We start from the raw sequence: 20,249 nt of genomic DNA on the forward strand, positions 1-20,249 counted from the left end.
AATAGAAACCCCTAGGAGCCATATCCAGCTCCTTGTGATTCTTAAGCATACCAGGGTATAAAACTCTACTGAGTCCTCTAATTAACTACCCCTAAAAATGTACTTTGCAGAAGATGATGTCTTGTAAACCAGTGACCTGATTTTCAGTTGCCAAGACACTGAATTCTTATTTTATATTCTTTTTATCTTTATATAACTTTTCTCAAAACAGTCTACAGCATTTTACCCAAACTAATAACTCCTCAAAATAGGCTCAGTAAAGAAAAAAAAATGATCATAAATTTCACAGTTCTACAAATGGAAAGAATAAAAATAAGACAAGTGGCATCATTTTCATTATTTACCCTGGAAAGTATCCAACACAGAATATGTGGAGCTAGTGCTTGGGCTCAGTCCTGGCTCTGTCCACCATCCATTCATCATCCCACTCAGTAGCTAACTCTCTTTCCATTCTCATTTTATAGTGCAAAATTCCCAGCCTGTAAAAAAAAAAAAATCAACGTGTCCTTGCATTTTTTATAATAATCACCTTACAAACGAGTGCCCGTTATTCAAACCCCCACAATATGTCCCTATTTTAACTGTTCTCTTTCATTTAGAAACCAATATAAATGGGTCAATTAGCCTTTTTCCTTCAGAATGACATATAGTTTTCTGAAAAATGGAGAACAGGTTACAGGGAAGTATCAGCTTTCAAAACCCTGGACCCTGCTCTGCAAGATTTTACCATACTTGTAGACTGACTTTTCATCTTATAGTATAGTTGAACTCCAGAAATATAAAAAGAAAAGATATACATATATATATGTATATATATATATATATAGTCAGTGCTCTTATGACCAGTTAGGAAATGAAACAAATTTGAAAACAAATGTGACAAATGATCCCAAATCACACTTTAAATTTGTTCATATTACAAGTGGTCCCATATCCTCCACTCCTACATTTGTATCAGTGAGAAATTGTGTATACTTAAAAATAGATATTATATGCTGAAATGTGATATTTTGTTCGGAAAATGATGACGTACAGGCATGACTAATGTTCAAGATTCTCTGCAGGAAGCCCCTGGCCCTCCTCCTAGTTTCTTATCCTGCCTGTTTTCCTACACATACCCTTCACTTAGAGCCACAGTGTTCTGCTCACTTGGGAAAAAAAAAAAAGAAACCTATCTTGTGCCTCCTTCTGACAGAGAGATCCTTTCCCTTTTCTCCAACCACACAAATCCAGCCCATAGACATCAGGACTAGATGAATTCATACCTGTGGCAGATGCTGTGATTGTATACCAGCTCCATCCTTGAGGACTGAGACACCCATTCGGCAGCTGCTGATACTCCTGGCAGCTAAAGGCTCTCAACTGAGTCTCTCTGGCCCAAGGTCACATCACCGCCCAGAGGAAGCTTACACTCAATGATTGGTTGATGGTGGAAACTGCAAAGGCCTGGCTTCCTTGGCCCAATTCAAGACAACTCCGAAAGGCCACCTCAGCTCCCCAGCTCCTAAATGAGAGGCCATTTGCAACTACATCACAGCTGAGCAGCCCCCTCTGCCCACTCATCCTCTGAAGAGGATTTCCAAGAGGCACTGATTCTCAATACATTTCCTGCGTGTACACCTCCACATAGACTCTGTTTCTTTGGGAATGGATCAAGGCAACAGCTTCCCAGAAGCTTTGCTTATAATCCTTATTCATCTGGATTTTCTCATCCTCTGCCCTTCATTGGCCATATTACCGTTAATCTCCCATTTTCCTTTCCTTAATTGTGTTGTCAGTTATCATTTCATGTGTCCCTGTGTTCTTCCCAACCATGTCATGCCTTCCTTGAAGGCACGTTGTGTTTTAATCTTCTTTGTGGTCTTGGCAGTTCAAATTACTGACCTGAACTTCAGAGTTCTGGAGCCCAGTTCTCAAACTTCTGGAGCCCAGAACTCAAAAGTTCCAGAAAAAATGCTAGGGCAGGGAATGGGGAGCAGAGGGACAAAGAGCAGATTGTGGAAAGATGGGTTTGAGGCCAGAAGTCATTGTAGAAACGAGTGTCTTCAAATCTCTTTTTTAAGGGAATATTTTTTAAAATATCAGAGTTTACTGCTTTCTGGTTTCTTTTCAGTTCTCAGCCTCAGCAGGGATTTGCTACTAAAGTATTTGGCACTAAATACATATACACATAGGAACAAATTTAGGCAAAATTATTAATGACATGATGTTTTCATTTGGAAGCTTCCCAGCTCGTCTTTGCTTCCAGTTCCCTTAGATTCCCATGCCCTCCCCATCAGCCATTCACCCAATGTTGCCTCACTGTAGTCTCTACACTAGCCCTCCACCCAGCCCTATCTTCCTGAGGTAGAAAACCCACACCTTCCCTGTCTGTGCTTGCCTTCTTTCCAAATGGGTTCCGATTCAAATGCCAATTCCAATCAAAGGTAGGTTGTTGCCTGGAATGCTGGGTTGGGGAGGATTATGTGAGGCCAGCTCTGCTCCCAGAAGGTATGAGCCACTAGCTACATGCTGGGCATGGGAGCTAGGAATGGCAGCCTACCTGCTGTGTCTTTGCCATCCATGAGTGAACCCCGCTCAAAGGCTAACATCAAGTTATCTCAAGCTATAGTGCCACTGACTGATTTTAGGTGAGAGTGCTATGGTTTCCTAGGAAAATTAATATCCTCCAACAACAATCTTTAACCCAAGAAAGTGAAATTCTAATTGTTGGAATTGTAGGTCTTCAGATATTCTACCACTAAAGCTCCCCCTCAACCCACATCCCTCTCTGCCATGTCACTGCGTAGACAGTCATCTCTTCCATGTAAGCTGAACTCATCCCTGAATATATTCAGTTAAATCAGATCTAGGTGAAACGGTACATGAGTTACAAAGAACCATACCTGCTAATTGCCTGAAGCCTCAACTAGGTATATCTTTGGGACAATCACTTAGACTCTTAAGAGAAAGACATGATTACCCCAAGCAAGTTGTTATGAAAGTTGAAGAATAAAACAGATGTGTGGGTACTTTGTTGAGTGTTATACATATATGTCTTATGCTAGTCGCTAATTGAAAATTGTCAATTATTAATCCTACCAACTCACTCTATCTTCCCGCCTCATCCCAGTGCAATCAGTATCTGATTCTTCTGATTCTCAGACAACATTCAAGGTATGATGGTTATTGAGAGGGTCACAGGTGGATAATGCCAATGAAGAAGCTTGAAAGCAAGAGAGAGTTTATGGGGGATACTGAATTTTTTAAGAGGGTGAAAAGGAGTTTAAGACATCATAAGAGCTGACATTTGAGACTCCCCTTGACATGTCCTTTGCAGCTCCACCATGGTTATGTCCTGAGAATAATGAGAATATCCATGGTCTACTTAAAGAACACAGTCCCATCCTGGCCAGGAGCACATTTGCCTGAGACAGATCATGCTAAGTGTTGATTTGCCTATGGGCACAGGAGAGAAGCAGCTATGATTGGGGAGCAGATAGGCAGATAAACAAGTTTGGGTTCAAAACCTGGGTGATTAGGTGTTATGAGTAAATTACTGAGATGAGAGGACATCAATCAAAGAGAGAAATTCCCATGAAAGCTCTAAACTCTTTTGCCTTCCCCTTGCCCCTTGATATTACTGTAGGGAATGCATGTGCTTGGGGATGGAAAGGAAAGGAAGAATAATTTGATAGAATGATCATAAATCACAAGTCTCAAGAGAAATGCTATAGTGAGCACATAATGTTGATCTTACAGGAATAAGGAGTGAAAGATAGATCAAAACATGCCCAAATGGGGTTCATGAAGGTCACTTGGAGAAGGTAGTGGTGATTAAGCTTGAGTAATTGCACAAAGGTTTACAAAGAATAGCTTTAAATAACACTAATGTCAAGGATTCTCCAGAGGAATCTGCTTGCAATTTTCTTACATCATTAATATTAATATCCAACTGTAAAGTCATTGTTTCTTGGATATATTCCTAATGTATAAAGGATATTTGCTTTTGAAGCTGATGACTGTATTTCATCATAAGCACTACAACTGTAACTACTAAACCCAGTTTTTAAGTTATAAATAAGATAGTGAGTGATAGCTGCAGGATATTTTATTGAACAGAATGGCTCACTGACCAAGGAAGTTTGTTCCATAATACTGGCATGGAGGTTAGTAAGTTCCTTTTGGACTTCTAAGAGACTCGTCTTGTGCAATGATATTTTTCCCTTTGAACGAGCAATTTAAAAATAAAATAAAATCATGGTAAAGTTCTAGAAACCAATTTAAATCATTTTTTTAAAACAAGGAATGTTTACTTTTTAAGAAAAGTCAAGTAAACGAGAAATCTAGCCAGGAAGGCTCTGGAGTGTTCTTTGAAAATATTTCCTAGCTGTGACTCAAGGCCATGGCAGAGGCCTTTTTACCACCTTAGCTCAAAAATATCCCATTGGATTCAGAGAGCCAAGTGGCCCATCACATTCTGTGGAGTGGTTTTCAAAGTTCAGGCTCCTGAACAGCTGAGCAAAGTAGACATTGACTCTCTTAGGTTTATTGAATTAGTTATTCCTAAGCTAGAGGACTGGGGAAGTGCCTGGCCCCTCACTCTCCTTTAACATTTAGAAGAGCTGAAAATAGGATTCCTTTCTAGAAAGAAACTGTTCCCATCAGGATTTTAAGCTTGAGAGTTGCAAATGATGATGCAAAACAATCTTTCCTCTACCTTTAAGGGGCCTTGGTTCAGATACCACGGATATTTATAGTTACTGCTGGACAAAGTGGAGAAAAAACAATAACAGGCTTATGAAACCAGTATTCACTGCCTCCTAGAGTGTAATTGGCTTGTGTAACTGTGCTAACAGAGCTTCTCTCCCCGTCTTTTTTTCCTATGTTACCGTTGGTCCTGCTTGGAATGAGTCATAGCCCCAAGAGGGGATGGGTAGGTTCCACTCCCCAGAAATGGGGATTTCCTAACATCAATACATTTGGCAAGAAGGAAATGAGATGTTTAAAAAATGCATGAAACACAAATGAGTCTAGTCCAGCAAAGTAAGCCAACACTTCCCTGACTCCCAGGCAGATCACCAGCCCTCCGGAGTCTGAGGTTTTCCATTTGCAAAAGCTCCCATACGATGAGGCATCTGTTTGTTGCTGGAGGATATCATGGCAACATTATTTTATACCTCTCAAAATAACTTCCATTTGGCATTATTCATAAGTACATCATTAGAAGTTGGATTTTCAAATCAAGCTATCAGTAAGATAACAAGATGCCTTAATTTGAAGAATGGGTTTTAATGTTTTGGTTACTATCGATTTTTCTAGTCCCATCAAACGTGCAGCTTTTCTACTCCTTTCAAGACAAACTGAGAAAGAGTGACTTTGGCAAAAAGACAGGGCTCCCAGAGGACTCTGCAGCTGCAATCCATTCTCTCTTCTGGAAGCCATAGAAATAACTCATGGTTGGAGTTACTGAAAATTGTTCCAGGCTTTCACCTCAGAAATAGCCTTGAGTGCAGTGAAAAGTATGCTTTACTTTCTAATTCATTTCATCCCTTCATCAGAATTAGCAACTTCTTAGATTATGTATTTATCATATCATATCAGATGATGTGTTCTTCGAAGTCTAAAGGTTAGCATATTCTCCTTTTTTAAATTAAGAAGTAACATTCTCCTTGTCAGAATTCCCCACTTATATTTTCTGTACGTGACATCTTAACATTTGAATATGCAATTAAAATCAGATCTGAAAGACTTCCTATGGCAATCTATTGCCATTGGTCAAGGACAAACACCTTCTCCTGGTCTCACACAGCTAAGATGTTGCACGGTTCAAGAGAAATGAAAAGAGAACTTCATAGAAGGAGACAGAAAACAAATAGCTGAATCAAAGCATGAAGATAAAGATGACATCTTGCATGCTTCCACAGTCCAGAGTCCCAGCGAAGTCCATGGCATAAAGAAGGGTCTCGATCAACTCGCTGGATGCATGGGTGAATGAATGAATGAATGAATGAATGAATGAATGAATGAAACAAAAAAGCTATCAAAGTTAGACTTCCTTGAGCAATTTCTTACCCACTAAGGACTCTAATTTTCCATTGGAGGGGGAAAGTATTAAATCGGAATGGCAGAGTGGTTTTAGCCTGGGCTTTCGAGCAGATCTAAAACCCCAGCTCCACCACTAATCACCTGTGTGATGTTGTGTGAGTATTTTTACTGAGCCTCAGCTTCATTGTCTGTAAAATGGTCATGATGAATACACTGATTTCATGGGGTTGTGAAGAGGAATAAGTGAAATAAAGAACAGAGGGGCGCCTCGGTGGCTCAGTCGTTAAACGTCTGCCTTTGGCTCAGGTCATGATCCCAGGGTCCTGGGATCGAGCCCCACATCGGGCTCCCTGCTCAGCGGGAAGCCTGCTTCTCCCTCTCCCATTCCCCCTGCTTGTGTTCCCTCTCTCACTGTGTCTCTCTGTCAAATAAATAAAATCTAAAAAAAAAAAAAAAAAAGAAAGAAAGAACAGAAACGGTAGCACACAGCCTGGGAATAAGAAGCCCTGTGGGATGCCTGGGTGGCTCAGTTGGTTAAGCGACTGCCTTCGGCTCAGGTCATGATCCTGGAGTCCCGGGATCGAGTCCCGCATCGCGCTCCCCGCTGAGCGGGGAGTCTGCTTCTCCCTCTGACCCTCCCCTCCCTCATGTGCGCTCTCTCTCTCTCTCATTTTCTTTCTCTCAAATAAATAGAATCTTGGAAAAAGAAGAAAAAAAAAAATAAAGAAGCCCTTGATATCTGTGAGCTAGAATTTCCGGAGAGAAAAAGAGAACTTAAAATTCATTTAAGCCCCCATCATTGTTACTAGCATCATGAGGCAATTTCTAACAAATGTACTCCTATGAAGAGAGAGGTCTCTTTTGGTCACCTCTGGCACTTAACCACTTAACTTTTATCTAATCCTTTGAGGTATGACCAAATGAAATGTTAGAGGGTATTAAAAGATTTTGGCTAAAGACAAATTCCTTTGCAGTAAATTCAACTTTAAATCAAACTTCTAGAATACAACTGTACTAAAAAATTTGGCAAATAAACATTTCAATACACAACTTCAGTGCAGAACTTTTTTGAAATGCCCATTGTCTCAAGGATCAATGAAGATCTATAAACTGCCAGATAACTATTAAATATTTGGTTTACAGCTGTGGACTTACGGACTTTAAGTTGTAAGAAATAGCTTAAGAAAAACAGAAGTACTGGTTTACCTAACAAAAAATTTCAGTGGAAGAGCTGGTTTCTAAGATGCCTAGATCTTCAGGACTCTATCACACTTCAGCTCTCAGTTCTGACTTTCTTTTTATTGGCTTATTCTGAGGCAATCTTTTCTTACATGGCTGCAAAGTTAGTCACTAACAGATCCAAGACTACAGTTTACCAGCTTAAAAAATGAATGTAAAGAAAGCACTTTTTCCCAGATATGATATATCAGATTATCATTCAATAAATATCTCCCCTTTGACTTTCATGAGTGCTTTCGATATCGGCATTGGCCATGTGATTTGCTTTGGCTGATGGAATATTAATAGATATGACTGACATGGGTAAGAGCTGCAAAAAGCTTAGCCACTCTTGCATTCTGCCTTCATTATTAAAGGACTGTATTTTGAGTTGAGTAGCCATTGGAGCAGAGAGAATGAAAGACACAGGGAGCAGAGCTGGACTGAACCTACAGCTTGGAGCCAAGTCCAGCCAAACAGACTCAAACAGTCAAATACCCGCCAGTCATCACAGTTATCACCTGCATAAAAGAGAAATCAATACATATTTTTGCATGCAACTAAGATTTGGGGTAGTCATTCACACAGCATTTATGAGGCATCAGCTAACTCACGCATGCGAAATTCCAAGATAATTCTCAGGTTTTAATCTCATTAGATCAGATCAGTCGTTGTCAAAGTGTGGTCATCAGCATCTCCTAGAAGCAGCACCAGCATTACTTGGGAACTTACTTAAAATGGGTAGGTCCCACCCCAGACCTACAGAATCATAAACTCTAAGGGAGGGGACCAGCAAGTTCTGTTTTAACAAGCACTCCAAGTGATTCAGATTCACCATAAAGCTTGAAAATCACTGACCTAGATCATATGTCCATCCTTAAACCAATCACAATGCATAAATGACAAGGCCTGGAGCTGGAGTGTGGATCAGCAACACCAGAATTATCTAAACCAGTGGGGGTGGGCGTGAGAATATGCATTTCTAAAAAGTTCCCAGATGATGCTGTTGCTGCAGTCTGGGGAGAACACTTGAAGAATGGCTGTTCCAGGCCAAGAGAGCAACAGGAGTGGCTCGCTGGGAAATCAACATTCTATTAACAAAAGAAGGAAACAAAAGAAGTATACCAGGCAGGGAACAGATGTCAATCACAGCCACATTCTTATTCAAAGAAAAGAGTTCTTATGGAAGAGATCAGACAACCCCCAGTATTCTCCAACAATTCTGCAGGGACAGGGAAATCTGAAGCCAAAAAAAGGAATCTCATCTGTCTTTTAGTTCACGAAGTTGATTGAGACGTAAACTGATTTTTTTTGTCTCTTCAATTTTGCTGAAATTCAATACAGATCTGAGAAATCAAATAAAAGACAGCAGTTTTTGTTACAAAAAGCTATGTATCATTTCCAAATGTGATGTGAGTTGTCACACAAATCTTTCCTAGCACAGTTCACCAAAGATAAATATAGTGCTTAAAGAGACAGTGTCTATACATCAAACAATTGAGTCATTTTGATCCATTCTAGTGAAACCAAGTTTCAAGCTTATAATTTTGAGCAATCCAAGGTACAAAATAAAGTCACAGACTCTGGTTATTGCTGCTATTTTTAATATGTTCTTGAAATCTGGAAATCAATTAATTTTAGAACTCGAAGAACCTTAAAGATCATTTAACCCACATATTGCAAACCACCAGACAATGGACCACATCCCACCCAGAAATGTGCTTTATTTGCCTACACAGCAGTGTTTTCCTTTTAATTAAAATTATTGCCGTACTATTGGTGCAACCGCTGTGGAAAACAGTATAGAATTTCTTCAAAAAATTAGAAATAGACTTACCATATGATCCAGTAATTCCACTACTGAGTATTTACCCAAAGAAAACAAAAACACTAATTTGAAAAGGTATATGCACCCCTATGGTTTACTGCAACATTATTAACAATAGCCAAGATATGGAAGCAATCCAAGGATCTTTCCATAGATAAATAGATAAAGAAGATGTGGTGTATATATATATATATATACACCACATGGAATATTACTCAGCCATCAAAAGAATGAAATCTTGCCATTTGCAACAACAGGGATGCTAGAGGCTATAATGCTAAGTGAAATAAGTCAGTTGGAGAAAGACAGACTGTATGACTTCATTTGTATGTAAAATTTAAGAAACAAAAGAAATGAACAAGCAAAGGAAGAAAGAGACAAACAAAAAACAGACTCTTAACTATGGAGAACAAACTGGTAGTTGCCAGACAGGAGGTGGGGGGCGGGGAATCGGTGAAACAGATGAAGAAGATTAAACGTACACCTACTTAAAAAAAAAAAAATTGCCATATTTAAAATTTTCAACTTTTGTTGACAAGTTTGAAGATCTAGCAACACACAGTGTGGACAAAAGTCTGTGTTCCTTCATGGCACAGTGTGTCTGCACTGAGTACTGGCTTCCTCCTTCTGAAGGCGTGTGTATTCCTGCCCTCCAGTGCGACACAGACACTCTCTACTGTTTCACAACCAGCCTGCTTCACTCATTTCCAAGGCCTGCCTGGGGCCCGTGGGTACTTCAGTTTGCCAACTCTCATCTAGACAGAGCCCTTGTTTATCCACAATGAGAACTCTGAGGTTCATGGTAATGACCAAGTGGCTTAATTCTCTCTTTAGTGACAAACCAAGTTTACATCATCAGTTTTTCACAATTTTAGAAAGCAGTTTCTCTTACAGACACTTATTCACCATAGAAAATGGGATTGCAGAAGTTCACATTCAAATTCTGCTCAGTCAACACTGGAATAGGTGGCTCCTTTCGGTATATGGCTAATTTCAGAAACTTAACGAAAAACAAATGCATGAACAATGTGAGAAATGATAGGCCACGACAAGTGTAATGTGAAATGAATCTTATTTGGATTTTGTACCCCCGATATTTTCAACTCCTTTGGTGAGAGAGTGATTTTTTTCCACTAAAAAGTAATTTTTTTTATTTCTGACACCCATAAGGATGCTACTATTTAAGAAAAAGAAAAGCAGAAACTAACAAGTGTTAACAAGGATGCAGAGAAACTAGAATCCTTGAACATTGTTGGTAGGAATGCAAAATGGTGCAGCCGCCATAGAAAATAGTATGGCAGTTCCTTAAAAAATTAAAAATAGAATTACCAATATGATCCAGCAATCTCACTTTTCCACTTCTCAGTATGTATCCAAAAGAACTGCAAACAGGATTGCAGAGAGGTATTGACACACCCATAATCATAGCAACACTCTTCACAATAGCCAAGAGGTGGAAGCAACCCAATTTTTTTTAATGTGATAGATAGATGATAGATAGATAGATAGATAGATAGATAGATAGATAGATAGATAGATGATAGATAGATAGATAGATAGATAGATAGATAGATAGATAGATGATAGATAATGACAGAATATTATCCAGCCTTAATTAGAAAGGGAATTCTAACACATGCTATCACATGGATGAGCCTTCAGGACATTATGCTAAGTGAAATAAGCCAGACACAAAAAGACAAACACTGTATCATTCCACTTTTATGAGGTATCTAGAGTAGTCAACTTATAGAAACAGAAAGTAGAATGGTGGTTGCCAGGGACTGCGGAAGTGGGAAAATGGGGAATTATTGTTTAATGGGTACAGAGATTCAGTTTTATAAGATGAAAAAATTCTGGAGCTTGGTTACAGAACAATGTGAACATACTTAACATTTCTGAATTGTACACTTAAATATGGTTAAAATGGTAAATTTCATGTTATGTGTTTTTTACCACAGAAAAATAAATTTTTAAAGAAGGAATTTTTTAGTCAAATCCACTAGGTCTTTTTAGGATCTAGTATAATTATTTCAAAGGTTGTAATGGTGGGATCCAAAGATGAAATAGAAAAGTGTGTCTCATCCTGCAGAGGCTGACTGAACTGATACCTCTTGGGGTAGATGAGAATTTTAGATTAGGATTTTATCTCATTCCAAAAATACAACAAATTTCTTCATTTAATATTCCAAATTTACTTTAGAAAACAATGTGATAAAAAAGTGAGAACTTAATATAACTAATAAAATCAAATACAGAGAAAGTAGAAAATATTTTAGAACATTAAACCCATCCTTATCTTGGGATTAAAAATCTACTTTGGGGTTTCAATATGGTATAAATTAATTACTCCTATTCACTAATCCCAGAGAGCATAGTTCGTGGAATTAATAAGGACTATATTAGCTACTCATATTGTCCTATTTCTGTGTCTAAAGGATCATCAGTCACTGAAGAGAGGCAAGATCAGTGTCAATGTCCCATCAGGCAATCCTAGTGCAAACCACCCTCTGGTAATTTTGTGATTGTTGATCTATTTTTGTATGTTGAATAAGGATATTCATAAGCTGCTGATATGCATGTCATTTTGTCTCACTAACTTTCCACACTGTCTCAGTGGTTCTAAAGACTGCCAAGGAAAGAACCACCATGCCAAATGCTCAAAATGCAACTCAATAAGGTTGAGTTTGGTTCACTGGAGAAATTTCATTTAGCTCCTCTCTTAGATAGAGCCTCTCTTCTCTATGGATACCACTGAATTGTAAATAGTAGATGTTCAGGCCTATGAAATGGAAATTGGAATCTATCCAGGAAACAGATTAGTCAATGCTCCAGGGCTAGGCCATCCCTAAAATACAAACTACAGACTCATCTGAAAATCATAAAAGAGCCACAGTTGTCTGTGTTTGGAAGCTTAGCCATTCTGACAAATATTATCCTGATGTGATGATACTCTCATAAATGCTGTGAGAGCTGGAGAGGGCACATGGCAGGAAAGGCATGAGAAACAATGAGTCTGGTCTGCTCTCAAGAAGTTTATGTCTTAGTCAAGGAGATAAATGCTATTTACATGATTCCAGAAAATGCATGACCTTGTATAATCAAGTGTCAAAAAGTTGTGATGTCTGCTACATTTATTAAAAGAATTCAGAGAAGGAAAAATAATAAAAAAAATAATAATAATAGAAGAATTCACAGAAGGAAAAGACCCAGACAATTTAGAGGGTTGAAAAGGATTCCTTGAACTTCATAGGGTTCCTAAGGGACCGTGAAAAGAAGGTGTCATATGATATGCCGAAATAGAGAGCAGACCACTCATGCTCGTACTTCAATTCTACAACCAACATTTCCTATATTTGCTTTAGCACACATTTATCCATCTGTGCCTTCTTATAACCATCCATACATCCATCTCATTTTTAAAATATATTTTAAGGTAAATTGCTAACATCACTTTTAACACCGCTACAAACTTAAGCATGAATATCATTAACTAGAATTTAAGATTTGTTCATAGGTTTGGGGAGCGAAATTCACACAAAGTGAAATGCACAAATCTTAAATGTACTATTTGTCGCATTTCAGACAAATGTTTGCTCCTGTGTAATGTAACCCCTCTTTCAATACGTATAATGTTACTACCACTCCAAAAATTTCCTCATGTTTCTTCCCTGTCAGTATTCATCCCCTAACTCCCTTGAGGTAACCACTGTTCCTATTTTTTTATCCACAAATTAGTTTTGCCGATTTTAGAACATCATATAAATAGAATCATATGCTATCTTTTGGGTAAGCCTTCTTTTATTTAGCACAATGTTTTTAAGATTCACTCCGTTTTTTTCATAAATCAGTAGTTTGTTCCTTTTTAGTTCTGGATAGTATTCTGCTATAGAGATAGGCCATAATTTGTTTTCTATGCTCCCATTGATAATCACCTGGGCTCTTTACACTTGGGGCTATTACGGGTAAAGCTATTATAAACACTGATTTACAAATCTTTCATTTCTCTTATGTAAGCACCCAGGAGTGAAATTACTAGGTAAAATAGTAAATGTACATTTAGTTTTATAAAAATTGCCAGACCCTTATTCAAATTGATTTCCATTTTATACCCCACCAACAATATATGAGAGCTCTATCTATTCCACAGTCAGTGTTATCAGTCTTTTTAATTTCAGTATTTTAGTGGATGTGTCTTTTGCTTTTCTTTTTAAAGATGTTATTAGATCCTAGGACCAAAAATAAGAAGGTAAAAATAATTTTACAGCTTATACCAGAACCTCATTTACAATAGAGAGCAGGTGAAGAATAAAACTGGATGATGGGTTGTAGCAAGCCTTCATGGTATATCTTTAAATTAAATTTTGCTCTACAAAACTCCATGGATACCCATTAAAATTATATTTGTTTCTGAGGGCATGCTGGGGAAGGATGTCCTGGAAATATTCAGTCCCATAATTTATATCTCTTTGCTTTAAAACAAAAGCTGGCAGAGAAACTTTTGCAAAGGACCATTACAAAAATTGCATCTCATCAGGCAGTAGTGGGGAAAAAATGAGAATAAGATTCAGTCATTACGGAACATTACTTTTAATATTTGCCCCTATTTCATGCAATCATTCTCAAAGTTGTAAAAAATTCAGGAAAATGAAGAAACATGCAAGCCATCTAATTTTTTATTCTACCTTTCTGTTGAAAAAGAAAAAAGTGAGAATGTACAATGATCATTATTATGTTCTGTGTAAATAGCAATTTTACATCCTAGGTAAATGCAGGTAAGAATTTCCCTAAAAATGCTGAAGTAACGTAGAATAAATGGGTCATTTTTCATGTTTACTGGTGATTTTTCTAAGAAAACTTTTTAAACTTAGGTACTTTTCTCAAATTATAGTACAGTGTCTGTAATTTTATGGAGACCCAGATTTGGGGAAGAGCTAGAGGACCCCATCCTGCTAGTTTCAGGCTTCTCAAGTTTGCTTTATGAGACAAGATTGATGCAGTTACTAAAAATGCAGATTCCCAGCCATTTCCCCCAAGAGAGTCTGATTAGGGATGAGATGAGGCCTCAGAATCCACCTGTTTTGTTTTTAGACCAGTACCCTAGACCTTTTTTTAAGATTTATTTATTTATTTATTTGAGAAAGAGAGAGAGTGCAGGAAGGGGCAGAGGGAGGAGAGAGAGAATCTCAAGCAGACTCCCTGCTCAGCATGGAGCCCAATGCAGGGTTCCATCTCAGGATCCGGAGATCACAACCGGAGCTAAAATCAAGGGTCCATTGCTTAACCGACTGCACCACCCAGCCACCCCACCCCAGACTGGTTCTGACCCTTGAGCAAGTTTTGTATAGCACAGAGCCCTCCCGGGATTATAGGCAGCACATGTGGACTTCACCACTACACCACTTCACTCCTGGGAAGTCAAAAATCATACGCCAGCAGATTTGATATCTGGCGAGAGCCCACTTCCTCATGGACAATGCCATTTTGCTGTGTCTTCCCATGGTGGAATGTACGAGCTAGCTCTGAAGTCTCTTTTACAAGGGCACTCATCCAATCCTGAGGGCTCTACCCTCATGACCTAACCACCTTCCAAAGGCCCCACCTGCTAATGCCATCATCTTGAGGGTAAGATGCCAACATGTAAATTTTAGGGGGACATAAACATTCAGACCACAGCAGCCGGGAATGTTTATCTACAGTATTTTGTTTAATGTACCTTGAGAACTTCAAACGGTATATAGCTTACTATAAGCCCTTAAAAACTTTTTGTAAATCAGAGTGCCTGGGTGGCTCAGTCAGTTAAGCATCTATCTCTGGTTCAAGTCATGATCCCAGGGTCCTGGAATCAAGTTTCGGGTCAGGCTCCCTGATCAGTGGAGCGTGTGCTTCTCCCTCTGTTTCCCCCCCCCCCCCCGCCCACCAAGCCCGTGCACTCTCTCACTTTCTCTCAAATAAATAAATAAAAATCTTAAAAATAAAAAAATAAATTTTTGTATTAATATGTACATTCAGGGTCCTGCTAAGATCCAAGTATGTACATATAAAATCACTTTGTAAGCCAAAAATGTCCTATTCAGGTATCTTATTACTATTAGGCTACTATTAAAAAATATATAATTTCATCTAAAGATATAAAATTACTTTTTACACAGAATGTATTTCATGTCAATAGCAGTGTTAATTTGTTCTTCCAATTTTATTACATTTATTAATAAGTGAAATACTATATAACTATTACATGCAATAAGCTTCTTACGGATAAAAAGTCAGTAGTTTAAATTCTCAGTTAAAAATGTTGGAAAATCTGCAAATAATTAAAATTTTCATGTGATTGTTTCATAATCTCAACATTAGAGAAAAGCAATCCATTTACCAATCTGAAGAAGAATCTGGAATTTTATGCTTCTTATCAAGTTGCTCCTGCTTTTAGGCATTTCAGTAATTCTGCTTATTGATGACTTTAATCTGAACATCAAATTCTTCCCAACCTCTTCACTGACACTTTACCACAAACAAAGCTGAGTTGAATTACTTTTATTTTCATTCAATAACTTCTCCCTGCTCAATATCTGTATTTCCATTATGCTCTCCATGAGTCATATGGCCACAGTGCTCACCACGAATAAGCATCCAAAGCTGAACCTCATTAGCCATATATGCAGAATTCTAATCTATAAGGCAGGAATTAATAGAGACCTTTCCACTTCTGTTGAATATTTATAATCATCGCTGCAAAACTTCTCATTCTTTAGGACAGTATCGCTGGTATAAACATCAGCTCCAATAAGAGTAATAATCACTTACATCATTTGAAAACATACCGTGGGGGCGCCTGGGTGGCTCAGTCGTTAAGAGTCTGCCTTCGGTTCGGGTCGTGATCCCAGCGTCCTGGGTTCGAGTCCCGCGTCGGGCTCCCTGCTCGGCTGGAAGCGGGCTTCTCCCTCTCCCTCTGCTACTGCCCCTGCTTATGCTTGCTCTCTCTCTCTCTCTACCAAATAAATAAATAAAATTTTTTTTAAAAAGACTGAAGACATACTGTGTTCTCTGCACTACTCTCAACATTCATTTACACCTCACCACCACCCTCTGGAAGGAGTATTACTGTCCCTATTTTATGGCAGAAGAAACTGAGCCAAGAAAGTCATACATCACACACTTTTTATCAAAAATATAAACCCCAGCACTCGACTCTGAGTGGACAGGTTTGTCCACAACTTATTCTGCCTTGGGATCATTTTAATGATCTAGTTTCCCACAGAAGCAAAGATGAACAGTAGGTGTTCAAGAGAAGGTACTGCAAGGTTGATGTGGCAGAAAAAGAGTAATTTCAAATCCATTTTTAAGATGTAGAGGAAAGGGCAAATCATGAAGTTAGAGGTAACCTAGAAAACAAGAATTATACACTTGCATATTAATTTTGAGTAAATACTTTCATACAGTTGATGCCCCCTGTCTGAATGGCAAGGTTTGTTATTTAACCAAGTTCCCTGGCTTTTATGTACATTTTTTTATTGAGATAGAATTCACATGCCACAAAATTTACCACACATGCTACAGTATGCATTAATCTTAAAAACACTATCCTAAGTGACACAAAATGTCACATATGTTATGATTCTATTTGTATGAGGTGTCCAGAGCATAAAAATCCAGAGACAAAAAAATAGATTAATAATTGCCAAGGGCAGGGAGGGAAGCTGACAGGGGAGTGACTGCTGACGAGTAAAGTGTTTCTTTCTGGAATGATGAATATAAGCTAGAATAAGACAGTGATGATGACCGAAATGTAATTTAATGTTGATGGCTTGCAAACGACAAGGGCTTGAACAAATCTGAAATAGGACCAAAGGATCACTGGCCATTCTTTGTTGGAAGAGAACGCTACCCTTAATTTCTTAATCCTTTTAGGGAAACATTCAGTAGGGAAACATTCAGTAGGTACATGAACCCAAGGACAGATGGGAAAGTGAGCTATAGGAAAACATGAATGTGCGGAGTTCTTCTTCTTTTTTTTTTTTTTATTCTTATGTTAATCCCCATACATTACATCATTAGTTCTAGATGAAGTGTTCCATGATTCATTGTTTGTGCATAACACCCAGTGCTCCATGCAGAATGTGCCCTCCTCAATACCCACCACCAGGCTAACCCATCCTCCCACCCCCCTCCCCTCTAGAACCCTGTTTGTTTTTCAGAGTCCATCGTCTCTCATGGTTCGTCTACCCCTCCGATTTCCCCCGCTTCATTCTTCCCCTCCCGCTACCTTCTTCTTCTTTTTTTTTTTTTTCCTTAACATATATTGCATTATTTGTTTCAGAGGTACAGATCTGAGATTCAACAGTCTTGCACAATTCACAGCGCTTACCAGAGCCACATACCCTCCCCAGTGTCTATCACCCAGTCACCCCATCCCTCCCACCCCACCCCCCACTCCAACAACCCTCAGTTTGTTTCCTGAGATTAAGAATTCCTCCTATCAGTGAGGTCATATGATACATATCTTTCTCTGATTGACTTATTTCGCTCAGCATAATACCCTCCAGTTCCATCCACGTCGTTGCAAATGGCAAGATCTCATTCCTTTTGATGGCTGCATAATATTCCATTGTGTATATATACCACATCTTCTTTATCCATTCATCTGTCGATGGACATCTTGGCTCTTTCCACAGTTTGGCTATTGTGGACATTGCTGCTATAAACATCGGGGTGCACGTATCCCTTCGGATCCCTACTTTTGTATCTTTGGGGTAAATACCCAGTAGCGCAATTGCTGGATCATATGGTAGCTCTATTTTCAACTTTTTGAGGAACCTCCATGCTGTTTTCCAGAGTGGCTGCACCAGCTTGCATTCCCACCAAGAGTGTAGGAGGGTTCCCCTTTCGTGCGGAGTTCTTCTTAATGGTTAGAGAATAACACATTTAAAAAGTTCATATCTGTGATCTATTTGCATTTATAATTACAGCTAAAAGTGTCTCAATATTTAATTGCCCTCTGCATTTATTTTTAAAAACCTGGAGAAATAAATAGGAGCCCAAAAAGATACCCTACTTCTGTATCACTTATTACCATCCAATATCTCCAAACCATTGCCTTTCGGAATAATCATTTTACCTGAGTTACATAAAAGAAGCAAGTCTAAAAACCCAGAATAATACTTTCCTGCCAAGAACAAAAAAAAAGAACAGAGGACCCCAAATGTTAACTACAAAAAAAAAAAAAAAATTCTGATGGACTATTTAATTTGAAATAAAGTCAGAAAAAATGGTAATAACAACATAAACACAGACACGTCAATGAAAGAAACAAAACCAGACACTTACTGGGATCCTTTGGTTCTGATACTGTTTTGAAGCCCATCTTCTGATACACTGCTCTTCTCTATAGCAACACACCAAAAATCACAGAGGGGGGGCTCGGTCCCTGGACAAGAGTAACAAGTTTTCCTGCCTCAGTCCCAAGAGCCTAGAGCCAGAAACAGCCTCAACAGTGCTTCAGTGGATGAATGTCTGTCTAAAAACAAACAAACAAAAACAGATGGCCATTTGCTTAATTATAAGCACCTCCAGAGACCAAGAATTTGAATTGAACACAAGCAAGAATAAACTGTTAAATATTTGATGGGAAATATTTTTTTTAACAAAATCGTGAATGCAATCAAAGACTGTTATATTTTTATTATTAGCTTCAACCTATATGTTTCTATACTCATTGAACCAAATCTAACATAAAACCCACTGAACCATGGGCGCCTGGGTGGCTCAGTTGGTTAAGCGACTGCCTTCGGCTCAGGTCATGATCCTGGAATCCCAGGATCGAGTCCCACATCGGGCTCCCTGCTCATCAGGGAGTCTGCTTCTCCCTCTGACCCTCCCCCCTCTCATGCTCTCTCTATCTCATTCTCTCTCTCAAATAAATAAATAAAATCTTTAAAAAATTAAAAAAAAAAAAACCCACTGAACCAAATCTAATACAGATCTCATGTAAAAAGTAGACCAGACGTGAAGCAAAATCCAATCACATTTTCAGTGAGTTGTAGTTCTGCCAAGATTGAAAGAGAACTCACCCCTCCCCATCATTGTATGTAACGGTCCCATAGTCAGATGACTCCTCTGCCCTGTGAACTCATATCCATGGGTTAGCATGTGAATTGCTACTGTCATAGGAGGTTGTCATAGGAGGTCTGCCTCAGGCCACCATAATGGCAGGGAGTTGGGAAAAGAAGAGGGCATAGGATCCCTATTTCGAGACCTCCCAACCCAGCCAGACTGCATAAAACCATACACCAATGGGGCACCTGGGTGGCTCAGTTGTTAAGCAACTGCCTTCGGCTCAGGTCATGGTCCCAGGGTCCTGGGATCGAGTCCCATATCGGGCTCTCTCCCCTGCGGGAAGCCTGCTTCTCCCTCTCCCACTCCCCCTTGCTTGTGTTCCCTCTCTCACCGTGTCTCTCTCTGTCAAATAAATAAATAAAATCTTTAAAAAAAAAAAAACCCATACACCAATGACTTCACAGAGTTTCCTTCCAGAATCAAATAGTCAAATCGTTTGTGTTCAATCCAAAGTATTATCCGTGCTTACAGAAGAATCAGCCACAGGGCCCATTTTTAGGACACGAGCCATTTTTTAAAAAACTAAATAAGCAAGCATTCTTAGTTCTCTATTGGCAAAGTACCTTCTATTTATTTTTTTAATGTATTCAGAGAAAATTACTATTCATTCCTTTCTTTACCAAACACGCCCTAATAATATAAGGAACAAAGAATACTCTTTGTTCTAATACAATGGCAGTAGTCAGAATAGCATGGTTTATTTTGAACAGTCTTTAATGTAAACTAATAAGAGAACAAAAATAGTTCATTTATTCTCCTCATTGGAATAAAACTTTCCCATCAAATCACACACAAATCACAAAATTCAGTGAGACATTTCATCCTCAGATAAGCCCCAGGATGTCGTGCCACTTAAAATAATCAGACCCAGTAAATAATATTTCTTGAAAGTAAAATTGTTTTTTTCTACCGCAAAAATGCAGTCACTCCAAAAGCAAGACCCTTCCAAACAGGTCATAACAAGATCATTGTTGGCAAGCTTGGGATTGAAAATTATTTTACTAAAATATTCTGGGTAGGAGAAATTCCTTATATGACATTACATGTTAATGGATTACAAAAA

Source organism: Mirounga leonina, unplaced genomic scaffold (genome assembly GCF_011800145.1).
Source record: "Mirounga leonina isolate KUSES-001 unplaced genomic scaffold, KU_Mleo_1.0 Mir_151, whole genome shotgun sequence".
NCBI classification, from domain to species: Eukaryota; Metazoa; Chordata; class Mammalia; order Carnivora; family Phocidae; genus Mirounga; species Mirounga leonina.